We start from the raw sequence: 12,122 nt of genomic DNA, 5'->3' as shown, positions 1-12,122 counted from the left end.
ATGTGGTGAGAGAGGGCATGCAGGTGGTGGGCGTAACAGAGGAAGATGCAGAGGACAGGAAGATATGGAAAAAGATGATCCAATGTGGCGACCCCTAACAGGAGCAGCCAAAAGAAGAAGAAATAGTGAGTGTGGAAATGGGCATGTGCAACATTTTTGTGCATATGCACCATTTATACATGAGGCTCCAGAACTGCACACAATGCTCCAGATGAAGTCTCACTAGTGCATTATATAGTTTAAGCATAATGTCTCACAATTTATATTCAACATTTTTTACAACATAATCTAACATTTTGTTTGCCTTTTTAATACCTTCTGCACGTTGTTTAGACAATAAGAATGTTGTATCAATGTAAACCACTAAATCCTTTTTAGAGGTTGCTTCCTATAAGACACTGTGTCCCGTCATGTATTTATAATTGATTTTCCTTTTACCATTATGTAGCACTTTGCACTTTCCTATGTTCACTGCTTAGCTTAGTCATCAATTATACAGTTTTATAAATAAGACCTTGCTAAGAGGTTAATGGGAATTTAGTATTGTGGTTATAACTTAGCCATGATAAAAAAATAGTCAGCATTACCTAGCTCTGAATTCAACTGTCATTGCATTTATTTTATGTTTCTCTGACTCGGAATATATTACAAAAGTAGAGTACAGTATTTTTATAAGCCATCAAGAATATGTAACCACATCCCTGTGACTTCACACATCAACCAAATGAAGATTTTACAGCAGAACCCCATTCTATGAGTTAAGATGTGCATCAATCCTGAAACCCTAGAGAACAATGCCACAATCTAGGCTCCCCTTTTTATTTCCCCTTCAAACATGTGACTGCTTTGTAATTATTGTTACATACTGACAGACACCGACATGAGTGGCCAAAGACAAACAGCAGGCAAAAAAAAAATGAATAGATGCAGACCGCCAGGCCAATTCCTAACAAATTAAAGGATCAATAATGTTACCAAAGAAACTCCTTTGAGAAAAATGTTTTTTGAGGAGACCATCAGTACACCTGCCATTGGTAAATGGCCTACTGTTGTGATTTGTGAAACTTTAAAAATGTATTATTGAAAGACCCAATCTTAGAAAGTAACGTTAAAGTTAAACTTATTTAAATGTTTGCTTAATTTCAGTGATAGAATATCAGTTTCATATAGCTACCTAGAATATGATAAATTCTTCTACCTCTGTAAGTTAATCTGAAGTAGTTAACGTGCTAAACTTACTCAACATACCACAAGTACGACTGTATGACTAAACTTAGGGAAATGAATCAAAATATATATGCCTTAAACAGAACTTTTCTTAAACAAGAACTTTTCTTTTCTTTAATATCATTTTTTCTCTATTTTTGTATCAACTGTTTTACTTTGAAATTTAACTAAAACTTTTAAAACAAAGATATTTGGTCTGTGGAATTATTTAAGCATGCGTCACACTATTGCCTGAATCATCCTATGAAGCAAACTAAAAGATGTAGAACTTTGGTAGTTTTGTATAAATGCAGCTACATTGTTATTTCTCTGGAAACACATTTTGCCCTTGGTTTGAAGGTAGTTTTGGTATAGTGAAACATAATGAAGTCATTTTATTTTTTGTTATGTTTTGGTAATACTGTCATTTTGCCATGCTGCCATTTTGTGGTACCATTGTTAGATCACTGCTGGGAATTGTTAGGAAAAGTCATGCTATGACCTATCAAGTCAGCAATGTGAACAGTATGTCAAAGGATTTACACATACAAAAACTCTTGTTTTGATTTATAGGTTACTGACATTTTCGTCTTTGTCCCCTCTTAGTTAGTTTTGTCACCAAAACTGTTTATTGTGTGCATGTAAATGCACTGACTGTTTCAGTCCAAGTCCTCTCTCCCTCATGTTCTGTGATTTAAACATCACCATGACAGAATACCTGAAGTATGGATCAAAAGCCATTTTTATAACACCAAGGTCAAGACCTCACATATTGAAGCATCAAAAGCAGCATGTGATCAGCAATAGACATTACTATAAACATATAAACAACAGCCATACAAAATGGAAATGTGTTCACATAACCTCAATAACAATAATATATTTCAAAAAAGAAAAGAAAATCTGAAAAAGTTAAAATATGAGGCAGAATGAATTATACTCATGTCAGACATGTTTCCAACAACCACATTTCTGGGAAATTTTCTTTTAGCACTTGTAAATAACATGTTTTTAAAAAATTGTTTATTTCCATCATGCGTTTCTAAAACCATTTTCTATATAAGCCCATTAGTGACACCCTAATTTAATTTAGGGACTTTACTCTTTATACGTATATATTAACCTTAGGTTTTTTTCCAGCATTGATGCCAAAAAGGAACAATTCCATTTTTTTAAAATAAATTCATATAGTGCATTTTTTCAAAACACATTTAGTTTTTGTCTACTCTGATGCAAATCAGACTACCTTTTTAATGTTTATGTAAAAACGTGCACAATTATTTTTATTTCAAAAAATATTTAACTACAAATAAAACCCAAAATACATCCCAGTATCTCTCTATAAGTATGACTTTTTATTTGGCAAATATCCCTCGGGATCTCAAGCATACTTTACTTCTCTTCATATTCTTTAAATTCCTGTCAGATGACAAATTATTTGGTCAAAATCCTCCCTGCTCCTATTCAATCCCCTCCCCAGCCTACCAACTTCCTGACAGCACATTTCCAACTGTTTTAAACTATAACAACATTGAAATTCACTGTCAAAAAGGTTGTTATTTCCAATTTCTGATCTACTCTTGAAAAATTCATGGCCTCAACTTTATCACAGATTGTCATCTATGCTCTTTCATCTTCACCTAGTTATAGTTAAAATGATAGTAGCCTTCTGATGTAACTTTAAACACTTCACAATACCTCTTTCCATCTGTTCTTCCTTTTCGTTCCTCCTACTGTTCAAAAGCCTAGTCTTCAATATTCTGATTATTTAGATGTATTAGTAATGGAAAAAGACCTTGGTTGGACGATTTTGGCATCTGAAAATATATCCCTGGACATTTGAATTGCCTCCAGCTCAGTGCTTATAATCTATACTTTAGACCAGTTACAACTGTAGATAAACCCATGGACCATAAAAATATAACTTAGACATTTAAGGAGTCCTTATATTCCACTCATCTTAAAGAAGATGACACACAATCTAAGGAGCATTTTGATGCGATACAAATACCAGAACTACTCTGAGAAGGTTAGGTCCATTATTATTAACAACATCTATAAAAGCTATAGAAAACGAAATTTTACATCAAACTTTTCACCAAGCATTAATTATCAATTTTCCAAAGAAAAACAAGGATTTAATACAATGTGCATTAGCCAGACCGGTTTCCCTTGTGAATAATGATGTTAAAATACTCTCCAAAGCTTTAGCTAGAAGTACAGTATTTAGAAAGTGCTTCCTTCTTTAATATCACAAGGCCAAACTGGATTCATTAAAGTCAGACAATTGGCTTCAAACCTTTGGCGTCTGTTTAATGTAATATACTCACCCACAAAATTTAACACACTAGAGATCTTATTATCTTTGGATGCAGAAAAAGCCTTTGCCAGAGTCAAAATGGACTATCTATTCACCACACTGCACAAATCTGAGTCCGTATTAACAACACAAATTCAGACTTCTTCAGACTACAGCATGGTACTCAGCAAGGGAGCCCTCTATCATTGGCTATTCATTTTCAAATTAAACCAGACATGAAGGGGATTATCAGAGAGGGACGTGAACAGAAAATATCACTATACGAAGATGATATGATAGTTTTACATCAGGCCCACAAATATCTTTACTATTATTAGTCTTTAATGCATTAGCAGAATTTAAAAAGACACCTGGACTCAAAAATTAATTTGAATACAATTTTTCCAGTGAAATCTATAGTACTCCATATTAGACTGGACATTTATTAGTTCATTCTTTCAAAACTGTGTAAATATCTAGTGATAAAACATCATAAGTAAATATAAAGCTCATTTTCAAGAAACTTATGCTAACAGCATGGGAAAAAATCAAACAAGAGGTTACAAGGTGGTTTGTCCTCCATCTAACCTTAGCACAGAGAAATAATACTGTCAGGATGAAAATCCTTCCTAAACTTCTAATTTTCTTTCAGAGCACCTCAATTTACATCAACAAATTGTTCTTTAAGAGACTACAATTAATTATAACCTAATTTATCAAAAAATTTAAATGTCCATACATTCAAATGGCAACTTACAAAGGCCTAAAGTAGAAGGTGGTATGACATTACCTAACTTTCAATTTTTTTACTTCATGGGAAATACTGCAAACATACTATAAAGAGAAATATGCATAAATTAATGCATTTACAATGGCATTTTCAGCAATGGAAATTAAATATTGCTGTTCCTCTTTATATATCCTGCTTTGTGTCCCACTAAATACTAACTTTCGTCAATATACCAATAATCCAGTCATCCACCAGTCACGCAGAATACAGAAGCAATGCAAATTTCAAGGAAGAGAAGCTTTTATTTGTCACTCCACTATATGATAATCAACTTTTGCAACCTTCTTAAGCATACTCAGCATTTAATCTTTGGAAAATACTTGGAGTTAAGACATTTGGAGAACTGTATATAGATTACATATTTGCATTTTATGAACAATTATGCTTCAGATTGAACTTTCCATAAACACAATATTTCCACTGGTTTCAAATTAGAAATGTTGTTAAAAGAAACTGACCCAATTAACCAGACATCCCACTCATTTCTATTCCAAAGGCAATACTGATCAGTCTTGAAGACCCAGACAGCATCTCAATAAACATCTATATATATAAAAAACATCTCAAAAAAATCATCCTTTCAATGATTCAAGGGTTCAGTCGGAAAAGAGTCTTTCAATTAACGTCTCAGAAAAAGGAGTGGAAGTCAGGCATACATAGAATACAAATGTTTTGGGAATGCACCAAATTAATATAGGTTTGGACGAAAATCTTTAAATATTTATCAGACTGCCTTTAGTGTCTTAATCACTCCTAATCTCTTAACAGCTATATTTAGTGTATTCACACATGTACTTAACACTAGAATTACCAAAGCCTACAAAAAAACTCATAAACCCGTCCCACCTTACATCCCTTCGTACCTCTTTGTCTTGTAAATGTATCAATCAGCAGCAAGCAGCCTGCTATACCACCCATCCAACCCCCCCCCCCCCCCCCCCCCCCCCCCGACTGCTGCTGAAAGGGCAAGAAGTTCTCCCAGTTCTAGCCTTGATTATCTGGGAGTGAGCTACCTAGAATTGTATAGGGTAAATAATTTCATGTGTGTTCTGTGTCTACAACAATCTATACAAACACATTGTTAAAACAGAAACGTTTTTCATGTTTTAGTAATAAATGACAAAATGTACACATGACGCTGTTCGTTTTCAAATAATATTGCATTAGTGCGATGATGTCTTCTGATTGGTACTATTCAGGTCATACAATGATTAAAATGTCATATATATTTGTCTCTTTCTTTTTCTCCCCGGTGCTGTGTTGACATCATGCACCAGAAGGGGTGAGCTTATTAAATGTGAGCAGGTGCACGCAGGTGGCCGGTTGCTGTGTGCTATAACATGCTTGACCTGGCGGCGATCAATGCACATGTACTGTACAAGGCATGCATGGGTCCACTGAGAAAAGAAGAGTGTTCTTTGCTCACCTTGCAGAGGAACTTTGTCGTCACTTCTTACAAGAAAAGGCAATGGAAAAAGAAAAAGGGCATTCAACATCGCAACAAGCTTCTGTTTCAAGACAGCCGCTTCCCCCAGGAAAACAAACTCAGTCTGTGTCAGGTGCCCCTTCAATGTAATAGGAACCACAGTATAGAGAGAATTGTGTACATTGCAACAGGTACACATGTCGTAAATGTAGGAAGGACGGTCCTTGGGTGTGTGGGAACTGTTTACATTTGAATTTGATGATTGTATATAGTGTGGAACTGATCTCTCTGTACTATTCTTTCCTCTGCTTGTCCTGGAGTACAAAAGAAACACCACCATGAACCAAATGTGGAGACTGGACAAGATCGGGAAAAAAAAACAAAAAAAAAAACGCAGTCACTGATTACAAGTGCAAGGTATGCAAATAAATAAGAATAAAAAATGCACTCTACAGGTCATAAAATGAATTATTCCAAATATCCTATATACCTATGTCTCTTTTTTTTTGTCATTGCAGCTTTGACATCATGGACCAGAAGGTGCATACTAATTCAGCGTGAGCAGGAACACTCAATAAAACTGAATAGAAAAAATTCAAGTGACAATGACATACCAGAAATGCATGATACACCACCATTTGTGGTCAGCTTTTATCCCTCCAGATCAGAGAATTTCCAGTTTCATTGTCTCAAATTACCCCTCACATCTACAGTTATTTCCAGTTTCAGATAAAAACTAACGGCGTCAGATCTGAGGTGGGGGGTGAGTGTTGTATTGTGATTGTGACTGAGAGAATAAAAGTAAAAAAAAAAAAAAGCTAACTTTTACAAGTACTATAAATTTACACCGGCTGTTACAGACACAAATCAAATGCATATTTTTATTGTATAATATTAACAATAAGAGCAGCTCACTACTCAAAACGGTAAATTTGAGCAGGATTTGAACTCACAACCACTGGATTATAAGTCAGCAGTTCTTACCAATGCACCATGGAAGCTGTTGTAAAAGTGTTTATTTGATATTTGAACTTCAGCATTCATACATTATACAGTTCATGTCTACATTTTGTCATTTATTACTAAAACATGAAAAATGTTTCTGTTTTAAAGATGTGTTGGCATAGATTGTTGTAGACACAGACCACACATGAAATTATTTACCTAATACAATTCTAGGTAGCTCACTCCCAGATAATCAAGTCTGGAACTGGGAGAACTTCTTGCCCTTTCTGTGGCGGTGGGAGGGATGGTATAGCGGGCTGTTTGCTGCTTGTGCTTATCGACACATTTACAAGAAAAGATGAGATTTAAGGTGGGCCGGGTTTACAAGTTTTTTGTAGGCTTTGGTAACTCTAGCGTTAAAGTGGATGATGACAAATTAATTCTAATTGCCTATACCAGAGTACTAGCATGCAGCCTTATCTTGCTTAGCTGGAAAAATCCCAACAAACTTTTTATAACTCAGTTTGAAATTGGAAAAAAAGAATTCTTGCCTAGAGGATCTGTTTGATACTTTTTTAAAAAACATGACAAGGCTTAATTAAAAAGTAATTAGAATAAAACTTCATGAAGTGGGAAAAATAAGTTTTGATTTTCTCTGCTCATGGCTCTCCTCTCTATTTTGGATGAGGGTTGACTTCTTGTTTCGTTAGGTTTTCTTTTTTTCTCGATTCTATCTTTTTTTTTAATTCTCTGGTGTTTTTTTCCAGACTGATTTTGAACTTTTTTGTTGTATAAGTTCTGCAAATGTCATTTGCGTGACTGCAAGCTATGTTACCTTATTGAAATAAAATTAATAGAAAAAAACAGTCAATAATTTATCACAAAAAAGCAGCTGAATCTTAACCCAAGCAGCTCACACTCCTGAGCTTATTCATTAACTCTGTCCTAAAATAGGTAGTTACTTTAATACTTTCCTTCAATAGGTGCAGTGTGCTATCAGTGCACTTGGCAACTTCTTTGGTGTTCCTTTTGTTTAATTTTACTTTTTGCAACTATGTTAACCAGTGGAAACCTGAAGGGCTTCACTGTCATTATCTTTTCCTTCCTACCCACTGCACTCTTTTGCTGTTAGAAAGCCAGTCTCTGCCCTTGACTCCTCACTAAGTAAATCCTAATATACTATAATCCTCTTACATAGACTAATCAGTGGTCATGTTTTCTTTTTCAGTTTTCCCTCTCGGTGGGACTACTACTTTACAAAAATATTAGCATTTCCTTTAGGAACCCAGATTTTAATTTACTCAGATTAAATATGTACATATGCTAAATCAATTCCATTTGAACTCCACATATTGAGACTTATGCTGTCATTCTGTTCCTGGAATATTCGTGCACACATTCTGCCATTGCATGTCTGTCCTCTTCTTCCGTTTTCTAATTTAAAACTCCAAATATTTAATGTTGTCAGATGCAATTTACCTCCCTCCCTTCTCTGCACACTTGGTCTACCATAATATTGCTCACTTCATGATAAAATTCCCCCTAATTAATAACTTTAAATATGACGTTCTCTATTTTCTATGTGCATCACTATAAATTAGGGCATTAAGTCACTTTATGAAAAACTAGGACCTGGCAGCAAAATCAGTTGAATCCTTCATGGCTGAAAAGTCAAAATGCACTGGTTCTCAATTTTCATTTTCTGACTCTGTTTTCTGCTTTCTTCTGCCTGCCAACCTTCTGCAGTGCAATGCATTGGATTGTCTTTGTTCCAACTGATTTTTACACAGAACTCAAAACTAATGCAAGTGGAGTTAATGGGTGGGGTGTGTAGCCAGGTAAGAGAGAGTAATTTCTTTATACAGCATTGCCATTCCTTACTGTTAAATATTATGAGGTGTCAGTGCTCTAAGAGATGGGCTGGCGCCCTGACTGGAATGAAGGACAATTCCTGGCCTGGATGAAAGGCTATAACGTTTGGACACTATACTGTATATTGAGGCATAACCAAGCCAAGATGGTTCTTGATTATTATCCCAGTTGGGGTGGAAGATTAATGGATGGAATGGTGACGGTTTACTGTCAAGAGTAGTTCCTTCCTCAGTACAATAGATGGCTGTGTTCCTCTGGCATGGTCCCTGTATGGACACCTGCAGGAATCCATGGCATTTGTAGTTTTGAAGTTCAACCCTGTTGGGGTTCTTGGGTGCCGCCAGAGGGTGCTACAGGTAAAAGAATTCCCTGTTTTGTGGGGCTTCTGGCATTCAGTACCATGGCACCGGAATTACTCCTTGGCCCAAAATAAAAGAAGCGGCTTGAACTCATCCAGGTTAGTTGAATTCTGGTGGAAGAGAAACAAGGCTCACATGGAGGAGTGGACAGAAAGGAAAAAGAAGAAATTAGAAGAATATATATGTTCATGCCAATTTTGAAGCCTTTTTGAAAAGTTTGGGGTGTTGCAACACCACCTACTGGTCACAGTGGGTAAATAAAAAAGTAAAGGCAATTTGAAAATTAACCAGTAACCGCAACGGGCAGCAGTTGACAATTCATCTTCTTTCGGCTGCTCCTCTTAGGGATTGCCACAGCGGATCGTCTTTTTCCATATCTTTCTGTCCTCTGCATCTTGTTTTGTTACACCCATCATCTGCATGTCCTCTCGCACCACATACATAAACCTCCTCTTAGGTCTTCCTCTTTTCCTCCACCAGGCAGCTCTATCCTTAACATCCTTCTCCCAATATATTTAGCATCTCTCCTCTACACATGTCCAAACCAACACAATCTTACCTCTCTGACTTTGTCTCCCAACTGTCCAACTTGAGCTGACCCTCTAATGTACTCATTTCTAATCCTATCCATCCTCGTCACACCCAGTGCAAATCTTTGCATCTTTAATCCTGCTACCACCAGCTCTGTCTCTGCTTTCTGGTCAGTGCCACCAGAAAGCCAACCCATATAATACTGTATAGCTAGTCTCACTACCGTCCTGTAGACCTTCCCTTTCACTCTTGTTGATACCCATCTGTCACAAATTACTCCTGACACACTTCTCCACCCATTCCACCCTGCCTGCACTCTCTTTTTCACCTCTCTTCTACAATCCCCATTACTATGTACTGTTGATCCCAAGTATTTAAACTCATCCACCTTTGCCAACTCTACTCCTTGCATCCTCACCATTCCACTGACCTCCCTCTCATTTACACACATGTATTCTGTCTTGTTCCTACTGACCGTCATTCCTCTCCTCTCTAGAGCATATCTCCACCTCTCCAGGGTCTCCTCAACCTGCTCCCTATTATCGCTACAGATCACAATGTCATCAGCAAACATCAAAGTCCACGGGGACTCCTGTCTATTCTCATCTGTCAACCTGTCCATCACCATTGCAAACAAGAAAGGGCTCAGAGCCGATCCCTGATGTAATCCCACCTCCACCTTGAATGCATCCATCACTCCTACCGCAGACGTCATCATTGTCACACATCCCTTGTACATAACCTGTACAACTTTTACGTACTTCTCTGCCACTCTTGACTTCTTCATACAATACCACAGCTCCTCTCGAGGCACCCTGTCATATACTTATTGCAGGGCAACAAAGACGCAATGCAACTCCTTCTGGCCTTCTCTATACTTCTAAATCAACATCCTCAGAGCAATTGTCACATCTGTGGTGCTCTTTCTTGCCATGAAACCATACTGCTGCTCACTAATTATCACCTCACTTGTTAACCTAGTTTCCACTACTTTTTCCCATAACCTCATGCTGTGGCTCATCAATTTTATCCCCCTGTAGTCACTACAGTCCTGCACATCCCCCTTTTTCTTAAATATCTGCACCAGTACACTTCTTCTCCACTCCTCAGGCATCCTCTCACTTTCCAAGATTTCATTAAACAATCTGGTTAAAAACTCCACAGCCATCTCTCCTAAACAACTCCATGCTTCCACAGGTATGTCATCTGGACCAATGGTCTTTCCATTTTTCATCCTCTTCATAGCTGTCCTTACTTCCTCCTTGCTAATCCGTTGCACTTCCTGATTCACTATCTCCACATCATCCAACCTTCTCTCTCTCTTTCTCTTCATTCATCAGCCTCTCAAAGTTCTCTTTCCATCTGTTCAACACAATCTCCTCGCTTGTGAGTATGTTTCCATCTTTATCCTTTATCACCCTAACCTGCTGCAACTCCCTGCTTGGTCCCTCTGTCTAGCCAATTGGTACAGGTCCTTTTCTCCTTCCTTAGTGTCCAACCTCTCATACAGTTCATCATAAGCCTTTTCTTTATCCTTCGCCACCTTTCTCTTCACCTTGCACCTTATCTCCTTGTACTGTTGTCTACTTTCTGCATCTCTCTTACGATCCCACTTCTTCTTCGCAATCCTCTTCCTCTGTATACTCTCCTGTACTTCCCCATTCCACCACCAGGTTTCCTTTTCCTCCTTCCTCTGTCCAGATGTCACGCCAAGTACCCTTCTTGCTGTCACCCTTACTACTTCTGCTGTACTTGCCCAACTGTCTGGCAACTCTTTATTGCCTCCCAGTGCCTGTCTCACCTCCTCCCTAAACTCAACCTTGCAGTCTTCCTTTTTCAACTTCTACCATTTGATCCTTGGCTCTGCCCTCACTCTCTTCCTGTTCTTGATCTCCAACGTCATCCTACAGACCGCCATCCTATACTGCTTAACTTCACTTTCCCCTGCCACCAGTTTGCAGTCTTTAATCTCCTTCAGATTGACTCTTCTGCATAGTACAGTCATATGAAAAAGTTTGGGAACCCCTCTTAATTCTTTGAATTTTTGTTTATCATTGGCTGAGCTTTCAAAGTAGAAACTTCCTTTTAATATATGACATGCCTTATGCAAACAGTAGTATTTCAGCAGTGACATTAAGTTTATTGGATTAACAGAAAATAGGCAATATGCATCATAACAAAATTAGACAGGTGCATAAATTTGGGCACCCCAACAGAGATATTACATCAATACTTAGTTGAGCCTCCTTTTGCAAATATAATAGCCTCTAGACGCCTCCTATAGCCTTTGATGAGTGTCTGGATTCTGGATGGAGGTATTTTTGACCATTCTTCCATAAAAAAATCGCTTCAATTCAGTTAAATTTGATGGCTGCTGAGCATGGACAGCCTGCTTTAAATCATCCCATAGATTTTCGATGATATTCAAGTCAGGGGACTGTGACGGCCATTCCAGAACATTGTACTTCTCCCTCTGCATGAATGCCTTTGTAGATTTCAAACTGTGTTTTGGATCATTGTCTTGTTGGAATATCCAACCCCTGCGTAACGTCAACTTTGTGACTGATGCTTGAATATTATCCTGAAGAATTTGTTGATATTGGGTTGAATTCATCTGACCCTTGACTTTAACAAAGGCCCCAGTCCCTGAACTAGCCAAACAGCATGATGGAACCTCCATCAAATTTGACAGTA

Source organism: Erpetoichthys calabaricus, chromosome 8 (genome assembly GCF_900747795.2).
Source record: "Erpetoichthys calabaricus chromosome 8, fErpCal1.3, whole genome shotgun sequence".
In the NCBI taxonomy this organism is placed as follows: domain Eukaryota; kingdom Metazoa; phylum Chordata; class Cladistia; order Polypteriformes; family Polypteridae; genus Erpetoichthys; species Erpetoichthys calabaricus.
This window is presented reverse-complemented; position numbering follows the sequence as displayed.